A 25,882-nucleotide genomic window follows, 5' to 3' on the forward strand; every position below is an offset into this window, starting at 1 on the left:
ACTGACATTTTTCTTTTTCTATGTTTTGTTTCATGTGCGAATGGTTTTATTTTCTTCCTTACATCCATTAGAAGCATTGACCCACTGAATAACTGCTCTTTAAAGAGAGAGAGATAGGAAAGATAACGGTCTTGGCCCAAAATAGGATTTCTATAAGCAGATTCCTAAATTATTTGATTCATATAATTAGTGGGCTATGATTAAAAGCAGAATCATTGACTATTTTGTTCTAGCATCCTTTTGGATCAAGGCCAGGGTCTGTTCAGCTCATTATTATTTATCTCTAGAATCCAGCACCATGTCTGTTCCTCAAATACTACATGACAAAGTGAGTGAACAGGAAGCCATTTGGCCCTTTGAGGACTGACTATACCTGGTCAGAAAATTCTGAAGCTTACCAATCTCTGTGTTTATCTTCTTCTTGAGAACTTACCAAAATCTAAGCATAGAGCAAAACTGAATCTCCCAGCCTTTTTATAGTGAAGCTCTTGTAACATGGCTGAGTTATGGCCAAGAGAATGCAGGCAAAATAGTGGGCGTCACTGTCAGGACTGTACCATACACGCCTCCTATGCACAATCTCCTCTTCTCTTCTCACTCTGAAGGGCCATTGGGGCCTCATATTGAAGACAATTGTGGATAGAAGGGACCTCAGTCTCTAAATAACTACACGGAGCAGATCTCCACCTATCCCTTCCTGTCAGTCAACAAAGCATTGGAGAAAAGTAGAGAATACTTAGGAAGATGAAGCACATAGATCAATTTTAATTGTTTATTTTTATAGACATATTTTTATTTTAATGTGTGATAAAAGTACCTTCCATTTCTGGTAAATTTATTTTTAGGAGTGATATAAAATTTCTTTATTGAATAAATATATTCAACTAAAATGTTAAGAAAATAATATGTGGATGTGCATATGACAAAATAAAATTTAAAGATGGATTCCAGGCAATATTGCCTTACACAAGTATAATTTTGAACCTCATTGGCTTTATTGCTGTGACTTTTTTTTTTTTTTTTGAGATTACTATTTTATGAGTGGGTAGAGAATGGCTCCTCCATGGGGATGATATATCTTTCCAAGTCCAGTGAGGAAAACAGACTCTACAAAGGCATTTCAACAGAGACAATTGAATGTATGGAATTACTTTAAAGGGTACTAGAAAATTGGGGGCACCTGGGTGGCTCAGTCAGTTAAGTGTCCAACCCTTGATTTCAGGTCATAATCTCAAGATTGTGAAATTGAGCCCTGAGTAAGTCTCCATGCTGGGCGTAGAGCCTGATTAAGATTCTCTCTCTCCTTCTCCCTCTGTTCTTCCTCACACCCTCTCCCTCTCTAAATAAATACATTGATAGATGATAGATGATAGATAGATAGATAGATAGATAGATAGATAGATAGATGATAGTGTTGGCAACTTGAAAATCTAAAAGAGGGCAGTGTTGTCAGATAGATATAGAAACCATACCCTCAAGAAAGTGTGGGGGAACAAAGGAAGTGGTTGGAGTTAGAAGAATCTAGAAGAGGCCTTGAGGAATAGCCCCCATGGAGCTAGTACTCAATCTTGAGGAGCAAGACTGGCTGGGTTTAGTGCTATATATGCTTGGCAGAGGAATGATCATTACCTGAAAGGTCCCAAATCCCTAAGAGGACATATAAGGCCACTTTTGGGTATGTGTGCCCACTGATTTTCTAATTGAGTACAAAAGAAGTGATGGATCCTTGGTCCCTCTTCTTAACCTCAGTATCAAACTGCAACTCATTTTAGGAAAAAGACATCATACAATTTTTCTATCATAAAACCTTCCTTTTCACTATGTAAGGACAATTTCTGCCTTGGTATTCTTCCCTTTACTGACAGTCAGATTGGTCAACAGGTACCTGATATGTGACCTAAGGCAGAAAGATAATCATAGCAACAGAGCCACGCTTCTGTTCAGAGCAAAATTGGCTATGGATAGAGACAGACTTTTGATGTCTCATGGATGACTCATGGGATGGGGCAACTCTGGTGATATTTCAATGCCCAATTTCTTCTTTTTTGTTGTTTTGTATTGAATAGGATAGACAAAGCAAACCCATACTAATAAAGTTAATTCTGTGAACCTACATGGCAAAAATATATATTCTTAGAAATCCAATTACTTTTCTTTTTTTGGTATAATATGACTTTGCAACAATACTGGCAAAAATTCAGAAGCCAAGGTGGTACTTTCAACCTACAAGGTTGGGCCACGATCAGGTTTGGGAAATAGTCACTACTTAAGTTTTGTTTATGAAGACATAGAACTTAGCTGTTCAGAACATGGGCTCCAAAGATGGATTAGATGGGCTTAAATCATATCTCGAAGCACATTCGGTGGGAAAAGTTACTTCACTGTGATTCAGGTTTCTCATCTGCAAGTGAGGTGAGTAATAAGAGGACTTTTGTGAAGATTGAGTTCATATGTATAGAAGGTGTTGTGCTCTTTTGTTCTCCCTCATACACACACATTTGAAACCCAAAATAAGATTGTGATAATAATAAATATTCACAACCCATATAAACTGCATTTAACATGCCATTCTCTGTGCTAAGGGCTTTTTATACAGTTTCAGGACAAATCTATGAGGTAGAAATCATTAGTCTGGAGTCCGATGTTTCTATGGCAGAGGAAGTTCTGATTCTTTTACAGCAGAGATAGGAATCTGTACAAGGTAACAGAATGCAAGTAAAGGATCTGGGATTTGAAGACTGGTTTCTCTGATTCCAAAGCCTCTGTTTTTAAATCACTGGGCTCCATTGCCTAAATCTTCAATTATAGAAAAAATTTTAAAGTAAATTATAGTATATCCATACAAAGGAACATTGTACAGTTATAAAAAGTAGTGTTACAGAAGTATGATTATTTGTATTAAAAAAGAGACAAGCTATAATCTTTGAAGAAGAAACAGATTGCAACATAGAATGTTTACTTTGATCACATTTTTCTTAAAAAATGCAAATGTGCATATACTCAGAAAAAAATTGAAGGTGTTTATAGAAAAATGAATGATGATTATCTCTGACTGAAAAATTGGGGTATTTATTATCTTTTGAAGAGTTGTGCTTATTTTTATAAAAGTTGAACATATTACACTGGAAACCCACTTATACTTTTTTCTTTAAATCACTTAATTTTGTAGATTGCTATGTTGGAAATGCATGTAGCTATTAAGAGGCATACTTGAATAAGTATTTCATTAAACTGGAAAATATTTGTAATATGCTGGATATATTCTAAGCATGCTCTTCACTTTGAACTCAGTTTTATTATTAACAATAAATATAGGGGTACCTAGGTGGTTCAGTCAGTTTGGGCATCCGACTCTTGATCTCAGGTCAGATCTTGATCTCAGGGTCATGAGTTCAAGCCCTGCATTGGACTCCATGCTGGGCATGGAGTCTACTTAATTAAAAAAATATATAATAAAAAATATAATAATAATAAATAAATTTAATAATTGTAATAAATAAATTTAAATATTGCTAAAAGCAAAATATTATGTGATAGAAATCTCTAGATATGAAATTACAACTAATTTTTTTCTATACTTTTTACATAGTATAGAAAATTTTTTTCTATTCTATTTTTAAATAGTTTTCTAACTTTCTAGAATTAGAAAAAACATGATCGGAGTATACATTCTATTTTTCAACCTGCTGCCAGAGTAGCACACCCAGATGAGGAATATGTTGCCTCCAAAATCCAAATAGACACACTAGCATTATGCTCCTTACTTGGACACACTTGGACACACTAGGAACAACCAGATGCAACTAACTACCCTTCACCTTGGAAGGGTTATCATTTTTTTTTTCTTTTTTTTTTTAAGTAGGAGTTGAACTCACAACCCTAAGATCAAGATCTGAAATGAGATCAAGAGCCAAACGCTTCTACCAACTGAGCCAGCTAGGTGACCCTTGGAAGGGCTATCTTAACATGCCCATCACCATGGTGCCCCTAGAAATTTCACAGAGGTAGAAGGCCCCTGAATATTAGTCAGATTTATTCCCTATTCCCTGGCATACTAATTTCTCACCAAACACTCTAGAGTGGTTGCAACTTCTTGCTCACTGGATCCGATCAGTATGATGTCATCAATGTAATAGACCAATGTGATGTTGTGTGGAAGGGACAGGGGATCAAGTTTCCTGCAAACTAAATTATGGACAGTTAATATACCTCTGAGGTAGGACACTGAAGGTATGTTGCTGTCCTTGCCAGCAAGCAAACTGCTTCTGGTGGTCCCTATGGACAGGTCTGGAGAAAAAATGCATTGCCAGATCAATAGCTGCCTATCAGGTACTAGGGGGTATTATTAATTTGCTCAAGCAATGAAATCACATCTGATTCAGCAGCTGCAATGCACCACCTGGTTAAGCTTACAATGATCCACTGTAAGTAATTCTCCAAAAATGACTTGTCTTCTGCATAGGCCAAGTAGGAGACTTGAATGGGGAGGTAGTAGGAATCACAGGTCCTGGATCTTTCAAGACCTCGATTATAGCACTAATCTCTGCAATACTTCCACGGAAGTAGTACTTTTGATTTATGATTTTCCTGGGTATAAGCAGTTCCACATGGCCTTTTTCCACCATAATGGCCCTCACTGCATAGGCAGGAAACCAACGTGGGAATCTGCCGGCTGCTAAGTGTGTCTATTCCAGTTATGTATTCTAGAACTGAGGAATTAACCACAGAATGGGTTGGGGACCCACAGGACCCCACTGTGAGATGAACCAGAGCTAAACCTGAGCTAAACCCTGACCCCTCCATGCTCTAGCTTTGACTGGAGGGCCACAGTAACACGTGGGGTCTTCTGGAATCACTGGCAGTTCAGAGTCAGTACCCAGTAGTCCCCAGAATGTCTGATTATCTTCTTTCCCCCCATATGCAGTTACCTGGTGAAAGGCCTAGGTCCCTTTGGGGAAGGCTGAGAGAAAGGTTAATGGTATATACACTTGACCGGGCTGAGGGAGGCCCAGAGGCTGGTAAAACATTGCTCTGGCTCTGTCTGTGAAGGTGTTTCAGAAGAGATTAGCATTTGAATTAGCCTGAGTAAAGAGGTGGCTCACCAGTGCCTCACCAGTGCAGGTGGGCATCATCCAACCCATCAGGAGCCTAAATAGAACAAAGGGGCAGAGGAAGGGCAAATTCACTCTCTGCTTGAACTGAGACATCTATCTTCTCCTGCCCTCAGACATCAGCTCTCCTGGTTCTTGGGCTTTCAGACCCAGACTAGGATTTATACCATTTGTCTGTTTCTCAGGCCCTTGGACAGGGCCTGAATTATACCACCAGCTTTCCTGCTTGTCTAGTTGCAGAGGGCAGGTTATGGAAATCCTCAGCCTACATATCTGAGTGAGCCAGTTCCTATGATAAATGTCCTCTCCTACGTATACATGTATATCCTATCGGTTCTGTTTCTCTGGAGAATCCTGACTAATGCACAGAGGATGGGACATCTAAGATCAAAGCTCCCGCAGATTGCTATCGGGTGAGAACCTATCTCCTGGCTTGTAGACAGCAGTCTTTTCATCATATCCTCACCTGGCAGAGAGCAGAGTGTGCAAACAAGACCACTAAGGACACTAGAACCTTCTCATAAGGACAACTCCCAGTGGTACCACCTCCAAACATCATCGCTCTGGGGATTAGGGTTTCAACACATGATTCCCAGAGGCTGCTGTAAACATTCAGTGTGTAGCATGGGGTGTGGGGGTTGGAGTTAAGCTCTAGGTAGAACTCTGATGAGGTCAAGTGAGGTTGTATATCTATGTCTGTGCAATTGGTACACCCCCAAATGCACCTTAGAGGGCAAATCTGCTTTGTGAAATAAGTGGACCTGGATTGAATATATAAATCTACTTTTAAATATACCAGTTAGCAACTACCTATACATATCTGAGTAGCCATTGTTTAGGACTTGCATTCCATAACCTATGTGTATGTTTGAGTGAGTGCTGAAATTTTAGATAAACTCTGACAAGCATCAGCTCCAGGGTTTCTCTCGTTAGTAAGCTGAATAGTTGACCCTCAAAGAAATGCACTCCATTCTTCCTTTAAAGGAGAACCATTTAACAAATGGCAATGGAATTTTTGCTCTTCTTGCATGCGAGGCTTGCCACACCTTAATTTCAACCCAAATCGTGTTATTTTTATATTGTTTCAAAACCTCGTCCGTACCATGTCTCAAAATGAGTTGGAACATCATCAATTACTCATCAGTGACTAAGAAAAGTTTTCTTACTCTTCCTTCCTCTGCACAGAAGCTGACATTCACTTAGTAGAGAGCACAGTTTTGAGGCTTGGTCTTTAAGCTTCCTAAATGCATTTGCAAATAAATGTGACGTTTCCTATAATTGAATAATGGAAACAGGAAAGATTGGTTTATGTCAGAATAAGATTAAACTTCCTCATTATTTTTCTATTTCTCTAGAGAGTGTAGGGCCAAATTATAGCACCTAAAGTGACCGGTAGTAGTCTGGAACTTTAATGAAAGAAGATGGCTCGATTGAGAAACATTTGAATATCTTACAATCCTAATTGGTCTAGATTGTAGAAGAGAATCCTTCCACACATGAACAGTTCTTTACTGTTCTCACATCCTTTCTTGTAATCATTTGGTGCCTACATCACCAGCAACACCAGAGAAATGGATTTTTATGCTCATGTGTTTTTTTTTAAATTAAGATAGTATTAAGGGGTGATTAAATTGCAATATGAGGGCAACCCGGGTGGCTCAGCGTTTTTGCGCTGCCTTCAGCCCAGGGTGTGATCCTGGAAACCCGGGATCAAGTCCCACGTCGGGCTTCCTGCATGGAGCCTGCTTCTCCCTCCTCCTGTGTCTCTGCCTCTCTCTCTCTCTCTCTCTCATGAATAAATAAATAAAATCTTTAAAAAAAGTAAATTGCAATATGAAAATGTGTAATTGACCAATCAATTAATAAATCTGTTACTATCAATGGTTAAATGACTTTCAGTGATACTGTTTTACCATATCCTCTCTAGCAGCCTCTGGAATAGGAAGCCGACTGACTTGGGTTCAAATCGTGACTGTCACTTTCTTAAACTTGGACAAATTAATCAACTTATCTCTGCCACCATCTGTTTTCTTCATTTGTAAAGTAGGTATAAAAAAACGGTACTCACCTCATGGGGTTGTTAAGAGGAGTAGAGAATGCATAGAAATCGCATACATAAGTACTTAATAAATGCTTGATGTGGTTATTGCTGATGTTGTATAATTATTGCTATCAATATCTGTAGTTGATTGGCACAGTTTCTGATATTTAATAAGGGGTCAATAGACCCTTTCCTTTGTTTCCTCCTCTCCACTCAGGGCTCTCCTTACCTAGCATCTTCCTGAGACCCAACAAAGGATAGATTCAAACATCCTGTTTTACACTGATTTCAGGTCAGTAAACGCAAGGTGAAGCCCACACACCCGGCTGTCCGACCACAGTTCTAATAGCTCACCATAATGCTTTTAGGAAATAATTACCTTCTTGCAAACAAACTTTGCATTTGGCAAAAAAAAAAAACAAAAAGAGAGAGAGAGAGAGAAATCAATCTTGTGTTCTGAATGGCTGAGCTCTCCCCTATATACAGAACAATGCTCTGAATGGAAACAGAGCTATAAACAACAGCAACAGAAAATGCAGAAGCCTAGATGTGGAGCACACAAATTCAGCACCTCTGGGAAATTAGAAACATAGCCTTCTTTTAATTTAATCTCTCTTTGACTCTAAAGATCAGCTTCATCTGCTTTGTTCCTAAGAAAAATTTACGTTACACTCGGAATTAAGTTTCCTGATACCCGTGTGAATGTGACCCTTGTCCCAGCTCTTCCCAGCAACTGTAATTTTGGTCATAAATACTTGCATACAAATGTTAAACAAATACCCTGGGGAGAAAAAGAGGCAAGGGAAGTTGACTCCAGCTGTCTAAGTAAGTCATATCGATGACCAGCTTGGGATCATGTCATTGACCTTTGAAAATCCCCATTGCCTGCACCACCAGGCACCTCCAATTAAGCCAGGTTTTGTGTAGCTGTGGTTGAATGTCAAGTGGATAAACACACTCAGAGCAGGAACTGATACTGGATACTCCCATATTAAGGTGACAATATCACAATTATTTTGGGATTCTTCTCTTTTAACATTCTATAGGTACACAGAACGCCGTGAAACCCTTACATTATTAACACTTACATTCTAGCATGTCATCCACTCTAAAATAACCCTTGAAAGGTGTTTATTGCGTTCATCTGCCCAGAGATGGAAATAGCAGCTCAGTGAGGCTGACTTATGTATATTTGTGTAACTTGACGTGCCAGGCAAAAGCAAATATGGAGTCAGTTTAGTCTGATCATTAACAGAGTAAGTTTGGGAGCTGAGCTCCACCCCTGTGGGATGGAGAATGTCCCTTAACATTCTAAGCCTCAGTTTCCGAGTCCTCCGAAACTGATATAATATGGCCTGCCAAGGATTAAATGAATTGTTCTGTGTAGGCATTGTTCACAGCGCTTAGGTCACAGTAACAGTAACTGCAAAAACAGTTGCAATAAATGGTCCCTTTAGTTATCATTTATCAGTTTCATTTTCACTCTGGAATTTCTTATGCAATGCATTTTTTCTTTCTCTGTCCTCAACACATATGCATGAAGTCCCTGACGTGAGCATTTTCTATAGAAAAATCGAAACAATCTTTTCTATTTCCCCAGCAAAAATATGGTATCTTGAATTAGTTCATGACATTAGACAAAACGATAGAAAACATTTGCAGCACTCACATAACCATTGCACTTGAGTCCAGGTTTTCTGGAATTGTATCTGTGGATATTTGTTTAATCCCCATTGAAAACCATTTCTTTTTCAGATGGGCACGCTCAAAATAGCACACACACACACACACACACACACAATGTATGTGGAGTCTCCTAGATTAGTGACTTGAAAAAAAAATTTAAATGTCGAATATCCTCCTGAAAGCTTTCTGACAGCAGGACAAGTTAGATTTTTCACAAAACAGTTTGGCCTCTAAAACAATCAGTTGCAAAATGCCAAAAGTAATCAGGAGGGATGATTCATGACTTCTACACCTGTTCTGAGGTAGACAGAAGCAACAGTGGGTGGCAATTACACCAAGCAGCCATTTGGATTCTCCCTCCTTGTTGGCCAATTAACTCTAAAAAAGATCCTTTGAGTTGGTGAGAAAAATGACTTGGGCCTAAGTCTGGAAAATTCACAGGTGGGCATTCATGGGTGCATATTGAAATGTTCCCATTGCTAGCCAGAGAGAGAGAGACAGAGACAGAGACAGAGACAGAGAGATACTATAAATAAGTTGGCTGGAATAAATCTGGACATTTTTCAGTAGTCAGCCTACTACAGGGCCTCCCAAAGCATGGCACATAGCTCACCTTTATGGAAATCACCCAAAGTATTACATACACATTCAGATTTCAGGGTCTTGCCTCCGAGGTGTGAAATTGGAATCTTGGAGCACAGGGCCTTGATATCTCCATTCCTAAAAGGAGCCCGGAGTGATACCTGTGTACATGGACTTACACTCACTGGCTTTGAAGCACAAAGTAGACCAGCCATCAGCAGCTGAATGGGTTGAGTAAACTTGCAGGCACAGATGCAGACCCTTTCTGATTATTCAATTAAAATAAGTCTCAGTGTTTGGTTGGTTATCATTTCAGAATTACTCAGATCCTTTTCTAAATATTTCTCTTCTTATGTGCATAGGCCCAGGTTCCATGCTAACACGAGCTCTCACAGAAAATCTAGGGACCGTGACAGGAAGTCACTAGGTGAGCATGGTAAAAAATATGTTTACATTTCTCATGTTAGTGATGTTGTGACTCTCAGGGGCATTGAAAATACGTGCATTCATGAGACTGTACACATGCACACATCTGCACACACACCTTTGAGTTGTCCAAGTGTAGAATTTTAAAATATATATTATATGTTAATGTATACATACTATTAATTATATAATTACAGATTTTCCTTGATTTATGATGCAGATACCTCCCAATAAACCCATTATAAGTTGAGAATGCGCTTAACCTACCAAATTTCATGGCTTCACCTAGCCTGCCCTACACATGCTCAGAACACTTCCATTAGCCTACAATGGGGAAAAGCCACCTGACACAAAGCTTATTTGATAATAAAGTATTGAATATCTCATGTAATGTATTGAATACTGTCCTGAAAATGAGAGATGGATTGGTTGTATGTGTACAAGATGGTTGTCAATAGGGATCCCTGGGTGGCTCAGCGGTTTAGCACCTGCCTTCAGTCCAGGGCATGATCCTGGAGTCTCAGGATCGAGTCCCACATTGGACTCCCCACAGGGAGCCTGCTTCTCCCTCTGCCTGTGTCTCTCCTGAATAAATAAATAAATAAAATCTTTTTTTTTTAAAGATAGTTGTAAATATATTGATTGTTGACCCTCATAATTGCTTGGCTGACTGGGAGCTGCCACACTGCAGCATCATGAGAGAGGGCCATCCTGCATATGGCTAGCCTGGGAAAAGACCCAAATACAAAATTAAAAGTATGGTTTCTACTCAATGCATATGACTTTGGTACCTTCATAGTCGAACCATGGTAAGTTGGGGACCATCTGTATATATTGTATATTATAATTTATACAATAAATTGCTTATGTAGTTGTTAACTTATATAGCATTAGATGATTATATGTATATATTATAATTAAATATTGTATATATATAATACAATTTTTTAAAGATTTTATCTATTTATTTGACAGAGAGAGAGCAAGCACAAGAACAGGAGGGGACAGAGGGAGAGGGAGAAGCAGGCTCCTCATCCAACAAAAAGCTCAACATGGGGCTCAATTCCAGGATGACCTGAGCCAAAAGCAGATGCTTAATGACTGAGCCACTCAAGTGCCCTTTCTTTTTAGCTTATATTTTTAAATTCCTTCATATTCTATCCAGCTATTCTATAGGATACTCCAATGGTTGAATCAAAATAATCCTTTTTTTTAAAGATTTTTATTTATTTATTCATAGAGACACACAGAGAGAGAGAGAGAGAGAGAGAATGAGAGGTAGAGACACAGGCAGAGGGAGAAGCAGGCTCCACGCAGGGATCCCAACGTGGGACTCGATCCGGGTCTCCAGGATCACACCCCAGGCTGCAGGTGGCACTAAACCGCTGTGCCACAGGGGCTGCCCCAAAATAATCCTTTTAATAGTATCAATGGGTAGAATGTTTTTCTTCATTCTTACTTGTTAGAAGCAATAATCTTTGCCCCATCCTGACAAAGAATGTAAAATTGCTCTCACTTAAAAACAAAATTTGGGGACACCTGGGTGGCTCAGTGGTTGAGCATATGCCTTTGGCTCAGGTCATGATCCTGGGGTTCTGGGATCGAGTCCCACATTGGGCTCCCTGCCGTGAGCCTGCTCCCCCCTCTGCCTGTGTTTCTGCCTCTCTCTGTGTGTTTCTCACGAATAAATAAATAAAATCTTTAAAACCTTTTTGATTTTTTTTTCAAATCACCAAATTAGCATGAGAAATTAAATTATACCTAAGTTGTACAATTTTTAAAAATCTTCAGAGGGCCCTGGGTGTCTCAGTCAGTTAAGCATCTGATTCTTGATTTCAACTGAGGCCATGATCTCAGGGTAGTGAGATTGAGCCCCACATCAGGCTGTGCACTGAGCATGGAGTCTGCTTAATATTCTCTCCCCCTTCTCCCCCTTAAAAAAAACCCTTCATATCATTTCTCCAAAGTAAATGAAAGGCTACATGTGCAGCCAGGGCCATCCTCCCATCTAAAGAAACTCCAAGAGTTCTGGAGCCACCTTTCAAAGGCTGGGTCATGGAGACCCTCTGAAGTCCCATAGGGAATTGCACTGCCTGAAGCTTTTTAAAAATCATAGTACCCTCGGCTTGCATTCCAAAACATAACAGATGTCTCACCTGGGATAGAAGGAGCTAAGGATTAATCAGATTTGTTGCATGTGTCTCCTACATAACAGATACATGTATTGTTTCATTTAATCCTAATGGCTGCTCTACCAGGCAGATATTATTATCTCCGTGATAAGTTAAGCTTCCTTCCCCAGGGTCATAAAGCTGGTTAGTGGCAAGGGACATATCCTCCCAGGTTAGTCTGACCAGGACTTAGTGTGCCCATTCTACCAGTGCTCCAAATCCAGGATGCAGATTGTGTGCAATGGCCATCTCCTTCCTCAGTGTCCTCATGTTGAGCTACACTAACTTTTACTTCTCACATTGCCACCTAATCCCTGCCATCCAAGAATTGGCCAACTCAGGCCAAACTCAGCCTACCATCTGTTATTAGAAATTAGGTTTTATTGGCACACAGCCATCCCATTCATCTGCTTATTGTCTGTGGCTGCTTTTGCTCTACAACTACAGAGCTGAGTAGGTGAGACACAGTCAGTGCTACCACAGAGCCCATAAAGATTAGCTCATTTATTATCTGGCTCTTTACAACGTTTTCCAGTCCTTTCTCTAGTCCTACTGGCCTTCTCTCTGCCCCAAGATAAGGTCAGTTCTTTATTTTTGCCCTACTCCTCCTGCACATGGTGTTCCCCTGGTCTTCAGTCACCTTCCCAATCTCTTCCTTTGAGGAACTCCTGTCCATCTTTCAAGCCTTAGTTCAAATGTCAGTTCCCCAAGCAGACTCTATTGATCACCTCGGTTAGGTGGTCTTAACTTCATTCCTTGATCTCATTGTTGTGTATGCTTATGTGCTGTTTTGTTGCCAGCCCTAGAATGGAGCTCCATGTTGGTAGGAATCAAATCTATCCATTCATCCTGGCACACCCAGGGCCTAGAAGACCATCTGTCATTGAGCAGGTGCTCATATGATGGGTGAATATCCTAGAGGACGTTCGGCAGAAGATAAACTGTGGCAGAGATCTTTTCTCTGACGTATTCCTCCAGAAAAGCACTTACTTGTTGAAAATGAGAAATACTCTTCCTCAGGACCACCAGTAGTACATCTAGGTAGAGTTAAAAATACATTTATAGATGTAGGAACAGACGTTAATGACCTGTTGTTCGAAGGAATTAAGCTTGTCCAATTCTTATATGTACCACCCAGGATCAGGTTTTTATTTTTATTTTTTTTAAATAATAAATTTATTTTTTATTGGTGTTCAATTTGCCAACATACAGAATAACACCCAGTGCTCATCCCGTCAAGTGCCCCCCTCAGTGCTCATCACCCATTCACCCCCAACCCCCACCCTCTTAGGTTTTTATTTTTAAGCGTTGGCTTATTGGGACCCCAGATTGTGTTCTTCCATAGTTTCAATGTCATGCCTAGTGGTTAAATTCCAAACCAGCTCTCAGAGTCTGTTTAATTAAAAAGAAACTAACAGCCTCAGTAGTAACAGGGAAAGGCAGATATTGGGGGCAAAGGAGAAGTTTCTGATGTCTCCTCTCTTCAGTGAAAAGCAGACACTCAGGCATTTTTAAACATGGGTCACAAATTTGTCTTGGTCAGTATCTTCCACTGGGCTTTGTGGACCTCATCCTGCTTCTTAACCAGTCCCTTCCAGGATCCCATTGATGCATGATTTCATCTAACAGATAAAACTCAAAAATTTTACAGCCTAACATTAAAGTAAGCAGGCATATCATTGTAGGAGGCAGTCAAAAAAGGTGAAGCAGTGGCTAAAAATTGTGCTGCAAAGTGGTTTAAAGCACAGGATTAGATTCAAATCCGAGTGTGTGAGCGTGAGTGTGTGTGTGTGTGAGAGAGAGAGAGAGAGAGAAAGAAAGAAATATACATTTGGTTAGTATTTTAGCATAAATATTACATGCTGAACATCATTCTGCCCCAGTGTTTCCACTGGGCAATATGTTATTTTGCAATCTTATGTACCTTCCTCCTTCTTGTTAACTGCTATATAATATCCCAGGGTAAATTGATGGCCACCCCAGTGTCCCCTAAATACTTCAGGCTTCTGTTATAGCGATCCCCATGGCTGTGGGAACTGAGGGAATTAGAGCAGGGGAAATGGTTCTAACAGAGACCCTGTTTACAATCTCAGTGGTTTTAAGTTAGGGACTGCATGCATTTGAATGAATTTAGAGTGTAAAAAAGCAATTAATACATAAAATGTGAATATATGGGTGGATGCAGGGAAGAGCATTATTACCTGATACAGCTGAAATAAGATTTAGCAAAAAGAGTTTAGATCATTTTCATGTTTGGACCCCAGAGATAAATCTGAAATGCTTAGCAGCAATAGAGGTTGGCAGAGAAATACTTTTCCAGCAAAATTCCAATATATTGTTAGATTCTGTTTTTTTTCCCACATTCAACATCCCAGTCCCTGCCCTCCTTGGTAAATACCTATGTTGTTGCATTGTGCGGCCTTTATTTGGTCACATGGAGGCCTCCTCTAATCAATTCTGAGATTATTTTGAAGGCTTATTCATTTGTATACCACCTGCATCTTGCAGCAAACCTGACGCAGAAAAGGTTTTGAAGTGAATGAATTAACTAACCCATAACTTTAGGAAGATTATTTGATCTATATGACAAACAATTTTAGGGATGTAGTTTGCCTTGGGATCAAGCAAAACTATTTTTGAAACTGCTCTGACATTTATTATTTATGTGGTTTTGGGGAAAAGGAGCCTCTCTCAGCCCCAATTTTCTACCTTTAAAACGGGGGTAGTAATAGCACCCTACTTTATAGTAACATTGCAAGGATTACATGAAATAATGCATCCGTATTGGTTAGCATTTGATGCATAATGAACCACCCCGAAATTGGCACTTCCAAACAGTAAACATTTATTGTCTCTCATGAGTCTGAGTCAGTTGGTCAATGGTGACCTCACTCACGTGTCTGGCAGTTGGCAGGCTATCAGCCCAGGTGCCTGGCTGCTCCTCCACGTGGCTTTTTCAGCAGCCTATCTCCTGTTCATTCTCTTGGTGGCCTTGGCGTCCACATGAAGTAGGATAGCACAAGCCCAGACACGCGAGCATTTTTCAAACCTACTTTTACATCACATTAACTGTTGTCTCACTTGCCAAAATGAGTCATGTGAATTGTCCTGGAATTAATGTAGGTGGAGCGGGAGTTATCCAAGATGTGGATAGAGGTTGGATAATTATTGTGGCCATTTTGCAAGCAATCTACCCTAGCATCATAAGTGGTTAGCACAATGTGGCACATAAAAACAATTTTTTAAATTAAGATTAGCAACAATAGAGGTGCTTGGGTGGCTCAGGTGGTTAAGGGTCTGGCTCTGGATTTTGGCTCAGGTCATGATCTCAGGGTCATGAGATCCAGCCCCACATCAAACTCTGCACTAAGCATGGAACCTGCTTAAGATTCTCTCTCTCTCTCTCTCTCTCTCTCTCTGTCTCCCTCTCTCCCTCTGCCCCTTCTCTCCTCAAAAATAAATAAATAAATAAATAAATAAATAAATAAATAAATAGCAACAATAAACATAACACAACTGTTCCTGTTATATGGAGAAATATTCTCTATGAAGGAAATTGTCATCATAGTCATCACCATTATTAAATCAAGTACTTATGGTACTTTCTTGAATCCTTCTTGGCTTTTGACTGCTTTGCCTCCCAGCCTGTTGCCTAATCAGGAACCCATCACTTCTTCAGCATCCAGGCATCCCTTCCTGTCAGCCGATGATAATATTTGGATCTTGAGATGGAATCTAATTTTGAGTTCACCGAAAAATCAGAATCTGAGCAAGGACTTGGAAGTGAGTGGTTAATTTGGAAGGCGAAGCTTGGGAGTAGGAGTAAAGCATATTGAAAAGGGAAAGGAGGAGGAGCCAACATAAGAATAGATTCTCTATGATTTTGTTGTGAGAAAAGCAGATTCATTTCTTCAGGACCTCTAAGAAGCAGAAATCATGCTTCCTAAGGGTGGCCAGCCAGGGGACAGGAGGCTGGAGCAATGTGTATCCTCTGACTCTTACCTCCTTTTGGTTGAGGGTTGCTCCTGGGTATTAGATCACATTCTCCCTCCCCATACTTGCTAGCTGTGCTTGGCCACGGGCTATGGGAATCTCAGGTCAGCTCTATGGCATAATCTAAAAACGCTAGCAGGGCACACTGTAGGTGGGATGCTCTCAGCAGGAGGGGAGCTGGAAATGGCGACCACAATTGCAGCTGCAACCAAGTGTGAGCCAAAGAGAGAGACGGGAACACCAGCACAAGGTCGGAGGATTTGCAGATGGGAGCCTGATATCATGACTCCACCCCATGATGAGCCCTCACTGCCCTCACGGCCTTCATTGCTAGTGCATTTCCATCAACATCAGGAATGCATCCAGGAAAACAATAGCAACGCTTGACCCATCAAAGAGGAAGCATAATCTCATCAGTAAGCTTCAGTTTATTTCACAATTTATCCAAATAGTATTTGTTTTTATGCAAGTCTTTCTTCAAACATCTTACGAGATGCTTCACCTGTTTAATGTTACAAGTCCTAGTACCTATTTGTTCTTATCTTTGAACAGGTGCCTTTAACATTTTCTATGAAGCAAATTGTCATCATCGTCATCACCATACAAAGAACCTTGGCCATCAGGTCTTTCACACAAGCATTGAAAAAAAAATGGAGAAAAAAAAAGCCTAGAGCTGTATTTATTGTAGTGATTCGTGCTTAAGGATTCAGCATGATTTTCTTTTTGGTCTATTAGCAACAGTGGCAACAAAAAACAATTATATCTTGGTACATCCTTCATCAAGAGAGCCAGTTAAAGATACTGTGTATTTGTTTCTTTATGTTTGGATAAGATGATTTTGAGTACAGGCATCACTGACATAGAAAGAAGACCCTGCTCAGCCATTCTGCGTGCACAAGGAACCTCATAGTTTGAAGATTTGGTTCAGACTAGTCATTAGACCTGAAAAAGAAGAAAGAAAAAGAGAAGCAAAATTGGTTAAATTGGCAATACTGAACACATATCTTGACATCAGAACACAAAGCCCAGGCAAAGATGCCAGGACATCCAGGCTCTTACAACCTCTTCTTAGCTTGCTGGGAATGGGGCACATGTTCTTTCATAATTATTCCCAGCTCAGTCATGTAGCACTTAAGTGCTTGGAAGCCAGTAGGAGCCAAGCCGGGGTGGAAGGCTATAATATCAATCCTTTTGTCATGGTTCTTGGGAATTAGCTGATAAATACTGTAGGCAACATCCACTGATTCCAGGAGCACTGCATCTGATCTTAGAAATTCACTTACAGATTTTTTATAAACAGGTTTTAAATGATTTCTGATGTATTCCATGCTTTTCCATGAGTTTCATTTAATAAATATGCACCCATAGGTCGTCTGATAAAGGCATATGTGTTTGCATTATCTTTTTCTTTTCCATTCGGCAAACTATTTTTACTTCAAAGCAGTTTTAACCAAAGATATATGAAAAATGTGCTTTTTAGTAGCTCTTGTGATTCAATCTGAAATAAAAATAACGATGTTGCCTTGTCCTATGTAAATATGATTTTTTTAACAAAGTGAAATACACTTAGATTCGAAAATCTGGCATTATGATTTCAACAGTTACATTATACACATGAAATCTCTGGTGATGTTGATGGAAAGGAAAAGTACGAAGAGAAGAGGTTGAGGAAAACTGGATATGAAATCCTGAAATGATGCATGATCTTGTAGACAAGAACTCGATATGCCAGTGTGCAAATGGAGAATAGTTAGTTCTGATTAACATGTTGACAAGATGTCATCTATATATATTCCCCGGCTGCGACCGACAGGTCATTTACTGGGGTTATATTGGAATTGTTCAAATGAAGAATCAGAGTCAACTAAGGCATTTTAATACATTTCATGTAAGCAATATTTTCCAGAAAGCATTACTAAAAGAACACAGCATCAAAAGAGGGCTTTGCACACAGGTGCTTCATAAAAGAATAAGGCTGGTTGTATAAAAATAACCTCAGATATATGAATTGATGTGTGTGCGTGGAAATGAGAATTACAACTCTGGCTCACAGCCACCTGTTTAAAAATATTTTAAATACAAAAAATATATATATAAATGAACTGGGAAGGATATATGTCATGACATTGTTTAAGTTTCAAGATGCAAGTCTGAGCTCCTAACACAATTTCTCACTCTCGCTAAAGGCTTAGAGATTATGGAAAAGTTATTTTTCAAAAGAGCCAAGAGAACCTTTGAAAGCAATGTGTTTCCATATTTATTATGTTATCCACTATGTTTTTCTATGTGCTTAAAATATCATATTAGAATTACAGAAGGAAGAAAAGAAAATGAAGATTTTGCTTATTTCAGCAAGGAAACAATGAACCTTTCTGATTTTCAGGCTTCTGTGGGGATTCACTGTGACCTCAATACTCATTAACCTCCCTGACCATTGTGCCATGTCTCATGAACTGTCTGAGAAACATACCTGCATTCCAACAAATCTCCCTGGATAATAACCCATCGTTCTCCTTATCCTCAGCAGGTGGCTCCACATGCAGTTTTCCATGTTCTGACCCTGCTGTCCCACAGTAAAATGCTCAGAGTGCCTGATGTTCAGCCCCCGCTTATGAAAACATCCTACAAGGTTGCTTTCAAAGTACAAGGTTGCTATCATCACAGAAATCTACAGATCACGACAACTGAAAAAAAAACACTTCCAAATAAGCAACCAGTTTTGTGAATGACTATGTTGAAGCCACATTTTGACCATGATTAGTGTTACTCTGGAAAGCACTGAATGTCATTGGGGTTGAGCCTCCCCCAAATGGCTCTTAGTTTCCCAACCCCTCATGGTCAGCACATTGGTATAGATAATTCTTTGTTGTGGGGACTATCTTGTGCGTTATAAGATGGTTAGTAGCATCCTTGGCCTCTACCCAATAGATTCCAGTAGCATCCTGCCAGTCATGAAAACCAAAAATATCTCCAGATGTTGCCAAATGTCCCCTGGGAGGCAACACAGTTTCCCTCAGTTGAGATCCATAGGTTCACGCACAAAAGAGTTTAATTTGTGAAATTATGTACCTAAAAAATTTTCCAAGGTATGTAAAACTAGGCTGAAGGAAGCTTCTGAGTCTTAGGACAGCACAGAAACTGGCTCTTATGGTCAGGAGTGGGATATCAGGAAGACACTGACCTCCCTCTTCTATAATTTGGGGCTAAGGAACCCATTGCCATAATTTCTGCATCCAAGACCACCCTGTCTCCATCACATCCTTTGTCAACCCAAAAGATAACCCTCTCCTTAAACACCTGCAAATGTAGAGACTGGGCATGGTGCTTCTTGATCTCTGGTCCAATCACAAGGCAACACACAGAGTTGCCATCCGACACAACCACTCATCCTACAGCAGATCTACAGGCAGAGGTCACATCCCAGGAAGCAGCATATGCCCCCCACACTACAGAATTGCATCTCTACCAAAGAAAGATGGCACAGACTAAGCCAATCAATATAAAACTTCACTCATGACATATTTTTCATTCTATTATTCAAACTAAATGTTCAACAGTTGATAGGCATTTTATCCTCAGAGCACACCTTCTAATTCAGACTAACCACATGTTAAATGCTCACTAGACACACAAGGCTAGTACCTAGCATCTCAGACAACACAGACATAAATAACTGGGTTATGATTCCTGAAAGAAAGGCTTCATCTGCTAAAAAATAGTAATATAATAAGGGTAGCAGTAATAATAACTAAAGCTAACACTGATATGGTGCTGTTCTGTTCTAAACACTTCATGGGTCTGAGTTCATTTACTCTTTACAAGTATGTCACGAGGACTGCAGCATTACCACCAGTTGAAGAACGAACATCAGGCAAGGGAAAGTTTGGGATATGTTCGCGGCCACCATGACACTAAAATCTCAGAACATACTAAAAAACCCAGGAAGATGGAAGAGAGAGGGAAACTAAATGCACTAATTGCCTCATTTTCTTACAAAAAGAACCCACGAATATTATTTTATTCTGAGTTGTTGAGACATGTAGGATTAAAATATGCTAATTAAAGAAATAAAAGCAGCATTAAGATAGTCCCAAAATGCTGGAGGGGATACATATGGGGAAATATTGATATTAGAGTCTACTATAGAAAGAAAAGGGAGCAGCAAGGAGACCCACCAAGCCTAAACTAATGACAGAAATAAATACAATGAACGTCTCAACCATAATAAGTTGAATTACATATTAATTAAGAAGACTTGTAGAGTTAGTCAAAAAATAAAAATGCACCATACTGCAAGATATATCCTAAAACAGACTTAAGTTGTTTTAAAATGAAAGTATGGGCAAAAATATGCCTGAAAATTTATAAACAGAAACAAAAGAACAGTCACATCATCAAGCCTCATGTTACTGACTGTAGTTTAAAGAAGAAAGCACTAAGTAAGGGGGAAAATCCATTTACAGTGGTGATTTAAAACAGAAACTAACCATATATGCTAAATTAGGGAGCCCTGAAATATAAAAAACCGTGTTCTCTGAATTTCAATAATTCATATTCTAGTTTCATAAGGTTTTGCTATGTCTTCATAAAATGTATAATTTGCTTCATATAATTTTTAATTAAATTCTTTAAAATTAAAAAAATATGGTTTAGACAGACATTCTGTATCACTATCAAAAATACAGAACCAATTCTTCCTGCTATAAATAAAAGGTTACTACTAAACAAGAAACCATATTAGTAAATTTCCTCAGGTGTTAATTGTCACTGAAGATATAATAGGAAACAGCTTGCTCAAACTGCATCTTAACAGGGTTTTGGAAAGACACGATTAAAAAGCTGTAGGCCACTGGGGACAAGTTTAAAGAAGTCAGCAAGGAATAGCACCAGCCGGGAGCACTTACCAGCCCTTGTCTGGAAGGAGCAAAGGAATGGAGTGATGACCACATTACAGATTGGGCAATTATAAGGAAAGGGCCAGAGATGGGAGTTGCATTGAAGAAGGAATGGAGCCAACCCAAAGCAATCCAATGGAGCAAAATCCAGGGAAGTAAAAATCCTTACTCCACAGTGCCCCAATATCTTGCCTTTGCCCTGTTGGTGGGATCCAACAGAAAACTAGAGGACCACGAAGTCTCACTATTTAGAACAGGATCACTTCCTGGGGCAGAGATCAGAGGGAGGAAGGATGGAGAAGAAAGGGATGAAGGCAAACGGAAGACTCAGAACAACTCCATATTCTGCCTAAGTCTTTTCTTAAAATTTTATTTCAATTCAGTTAATTAATATATAATGTATTACTGGTTTCCAAGGTAGAGGCCAGTGATTATAATCAGTCTTCTATAACACCCTGTGCTCATGACATCATGTGCCCTCCTTAATGTCTATTACCCAATTACTTGAGTTGCTCTTCACTAATACCACATGGAATTCGCAGAGTTAGTGAAGTGATATAAATATGCTAAAACCACTGAATTGAGATGTTCTTCTATCATAATTCAAGTTTGAAGATAAATGGAAAAGAAAGAATGTCCTTGCCATGTTATCCAACGTTATTGATTCTAGGCCCATGTACCACTTAAATCATCTTATCATCACCTTTATAAGGACCCCACGCTCTGGAATATGTAACAAAACCTTCCAGATATAGAAAGAATCCCAAAATTATATAAATATACTAGTCATTGGCATCATCATAATATCCCATCCTTGACCACTCACAAAGTTATAAAGCAAAAGTTTAAATATAGAGTAATCTGAGTGGCATAGTCCATAAATATAGAATATAAATATTCCTGCAGAAAGATAAGAATGTAGCTTCTTCATAAGGATGCATAGGTTATCTACAAAGACTTGCTATAAGTTAGATTTGAAGTAAATTCAAAATCCCGAAGAACAGAATACATGTATAGTCACTCATAGTTCTCATCAGAAATGCAATACATTCAGAAACACATAACAGATGAAGAAACCAAATCTCTCAACCAGTGATAATATAAAAGAAAATGTTTTCTTGTTTATTTTTAAAAAGATTTATTTATTTATTTATTTATTTATTTATTTATTTATTTATGAGAGAGCACATGCATGAGTGGTGGGGAAGGGGTAGAGAGAGAGAGAAAGAATCTTGAGCAGACTGCAAGCTGCTTGTGAGTGGAGCCCGACCCGGGGTTTGATCCCAGGACCCTGAGATCATGACCTAAGCCAAAATCAAGAGTTAGATGCTTAACTGACTGAGCCACTCAGGCATGCTGAAAATATCTTCTTTTAAATATTGAATAACACTTAGGCCACCTGGATAATCAGAGGTACAATCACCAAATCATTAGATCACAACAATACTAAAAGCTCTGTCTATGAAGTGTGGTATGATGCCAAAAATTTGCTAAGAAGAAAAGGAGAACTATGAACATTTTCCTTACCCAAAAAACGGAAAGAAAAAATGTGAGAGCAGTGTGTTCAACATAAAAATATAAGAAACAGAACTCAAAGAAAAGGCTAAGGAAAGCAGAACAATAAATTATGAAATATAAAACAAATCTATTTGGAGGAAAGTAGAAAAAATTAGAAATGATAAGCGCCTGAAATAATTGAAAAGAGAAAAATGGAGCTAATATATACAAAAGCATACATTCAAGTCCTGGAAAATAGAAAAAGTAGAATTGATAAATACATAAAATAATTAGTTCTTCTGAATAAAAATAAATAAAGCACCTTATAAATAAAAAAGACTACATTAAAATAGAAATTTAAGGATGTGAAAAGTGGAACTGATTCAAAGGATTCTAAAAGAATATTTGCTCAAAAATATGCTAACAAATTTGAGGATGTGAATAGACCATTTTCTATAAATATAAAAGTGCTGTACTTCAAATTGACTCAAGAAAAGATAGAATACTTGAATAGACCCAAAACCAAGGAAGAAATTGAGAAAGTTGTCAGAGATCTACTTCTCAATAAAGTTCCAGCCAATTTCATGCATGAATTCATTCAAACCTTCAAGAAACAGATAATTCATGAGCTTTTTAAATTGTCCTAAAGCATAAAGTTAGAATTAATGCTTCCTAATTCTTTTTGCAAAACCACCATGGCATAAAATACCTAAGCTTGACAGGGATAGCACTGAAAACAGAACCCTATAAACCAAACTCATGAATATTGATTCAAAAATCACAAAGTATCAGGAAATAGAATCCACACTACATTTCGAAAATAATGCACTGAACTAAGTGGGTTTTAGTTCAGATATTCAAGAATAATCCAATATTAGAAAAAATATCATTTTAATTCCACATATAAACAGACAAAAAAGAAGGTAATAAAATAATATGATTCTATCAATAATTGCTAAAAGCTTATCTGATAGAATTCAGCAGCCAATCCCATATTTATGAATATAAAAATATTTTATTTTTTTAAAGATTTTATTTATTCATTCACGAGAAACAGAGAGAGGGTCAGAGACACAGGCAGAGGGAGAAGTAGGCTCCCAGCAGGGAGCCCGATGTGGGACTTGATCCCAGGACCCTGGGATCACGCCCTGAGTAGAAGGCAGGTGCTCAATCACTGAGCCACCCAGGTGTCCCCATATAAAAATATTTTATAAAGTAAATATAGCTGCTAAAGCTTGAACATAATACAAATAAATACAATTCTTGATTAATTAATAAATGAATGAATCATGATGATTTGTTTTAATAGCAATAACCTTTGATTTGTTAGACAAGAGCCATTCCTGGAAGGAATATTAGAACCCCAAGTAGGAAAGTGTGGACTTCAGAATTTGACAAACACAAGTGAGACTAGAAATTAACAAGGTGATCATGACCGATTATGTAATCTGCCCAAGTCTGGTGTTTTTTTAAAAGTCACATGAGGGCAAGAAATCATATCTTGCAAGATGACTTTTAGGATTATAAATAACATACACAGAACACTTAGTACACAGTAGGTGTCCAGTAACTGCTCCTTTCAGTGTGCTTTTTGCTACCTATGGTACTAATAATTTGCACAATCTATATTTGCATCTGAGTTTACACAGGGAATATTTTCCTCACAGACCTCCACCTCCTCCACCTCCTCTTAGGGAGAAAATGTAGCAGATTATAATATTTCCCCATTATAAAATAATTCTTGCTTGTTTGGAAAGAGTGGAGAAAGATGAAAATACACAATTTCTCATCATTCTCCTTCATGGGCATCATGACATTTTGACGCATCGACTTCAATGCTTGGGATCACACTTGGAATTGTACCCTTTACATAAATGTTTAAAGCAGAACTTTACAGTCTTCAAAGGAAAAGTACTTAATTTGAAAACGCCATCTCACACGCAGTTATACAGTTACCCACCCATTTCCCAACATCAAAATTGGCTGTGTCTTTGATCAAAAGTCCAACACTATTTGGGGCACCTGGGTGGGGTCATGATCCCCGCTTCTCCCTCTCCCTCTCCCCGTGCTTGTGCTCTCTCGCTGGCTCTCTGTGTCAGATAAATGAATAAATACAATTTTTTAAAATGTCAAACACTGTATACTACAATCTGTCAATATTTATAAACCCAGATGATTGGTCAGTTGTGGAAATAGTTTGGGACATTTTGGCTGTATCAGTGAAATCTCTCCCCACCATGTCCGCAAACGGATCAGTTGTAAGTGGGCACCTCTTACCGGTAGCTCAGTCACAAACACTTCAAGTGGGAAGGACCACGGATGTAAGGGCCAGAACAGAATCCTGTCAGGTGCCATGGGGCAGGGGGGGGGGGGGGAGAAGCTTCCTTATTTATCGATCTAACAGAAATTGAAGCGAAAGTTGGACAATTTTCCAGTTAATTTCATCAATGGAGACAACTCAGCTGTGCATTTGAGTTCCTGGGCGGCAAAGAACACAAATGAATCACTGTGTTTCCTTGAACCTCCAGTTGTCTAGTGGAACTGTCCACACTGATGAGATTAACCACGTAATTGCCAGCATGCCAATTTCCACTGGGCTGTGGAAAACCCCAGTACACCAATAATACCTGGATGCTTTTGCCTGTTCAAACTTTTCACGTTGCAATTAAACACAAGATTATTGCCTAAAAAGCCCATTATTGTCCTTGTGTAGCTGCCTAATTTCCTTCCATTATTATGTTCTTAGAGCTGCTGCAAGCCACTTTTTCCAAGCTAATTTGGGAAACACGTTTTACAAAGAGCAGGTAATTTTAAAAGCATCATTCTAATGTTGGTCTTTCATTATTTCTCTAATAAACAACATAATTGGTAGGGGCTGAGGCCACCTACAGATCAATCGTTAGACAAGCCTTGTATATTCAAGTTATAAAACTTCTTCCTGAGCCCAATCACGTTATCTTATAGGAAAATGTTGAGAAAGATTAGCGTTAAAAGATTTTTTCCCTGCCCCCCACCTTACCACCCCAACTCCTATAAAACATCATTTATCAGTCTATGTCCTGGAGAATCAGAGATAATTGCAAGAGCTCTAAGAAATCAAGGGAAGAATCTGTCACATCCTATTTTCATCAACCTTGTTTTGAAAGCTTTTGGTGTGTAACTTCTTTTATTAAGTGACTTTATGCATATGCTCCCTACAAAAGAATAATAAGATGCATATATGCTGTCCGCTGTATGTAGGAGTGTCATTTGGAGAATCAACCTCAATTAAATGTAATTACATTCCCCTTCAACTAGAAAAGCGTGAAAAGGGTCCATAAACTTTATTTTAATTGTAAGTCAATTACATTGTCAAAGCACAGAAAAAGAAATATTAAATGAGTGTGACAGAGACATCCTATGTGTGCCATGGACTCCTATACAAAGAAAGTTACTACTAGTGGATTGATTTTTAAATCCACATTCAAACCATTTTGCAAA

The 25,882-nt window shown here is 38.8% G+C and overlaps 1 long non-coding RNA gene across 1 annotated transcript in view; it reads left to right on the plus strand.

The window, feature by feature from the left end:
• The window catches only part of LOC144298868 (uncharacterized), a 267,260-nt gene that overhangs the window by 234,114 nt on the left and 7,264 nt on the right, over positions 1-25,882 (plus strand). Inside the window, exons 7-8 of the long non-coding RNA XR_013365741.1 lie at positions 7,039-7,154; positions 9,783-9,847. This is a non-coding gene — a long non-coding RNA (uncharacterized LOC144298868). The remainder of the gene's footprint in view (positions 1-7,038; positions 7,155-9,782; positions 9,848-25,882) is intronic.

Source organism: Canis aureus, chromosome 26 (genome assembly GCF_053574225.1).
Source record: "Canis aureus isolate CA01 chromosome 26, VMU_Caureus_v.1.0, whole genome shotgun sequence".
In the NCBI taxonomy this organism is placed as follows: domain Eukaryota; kingdom Metazoa; phylum Chordata; class Mammalia; order Carnivora; family Canidae; genus Canis; species Canis aureus.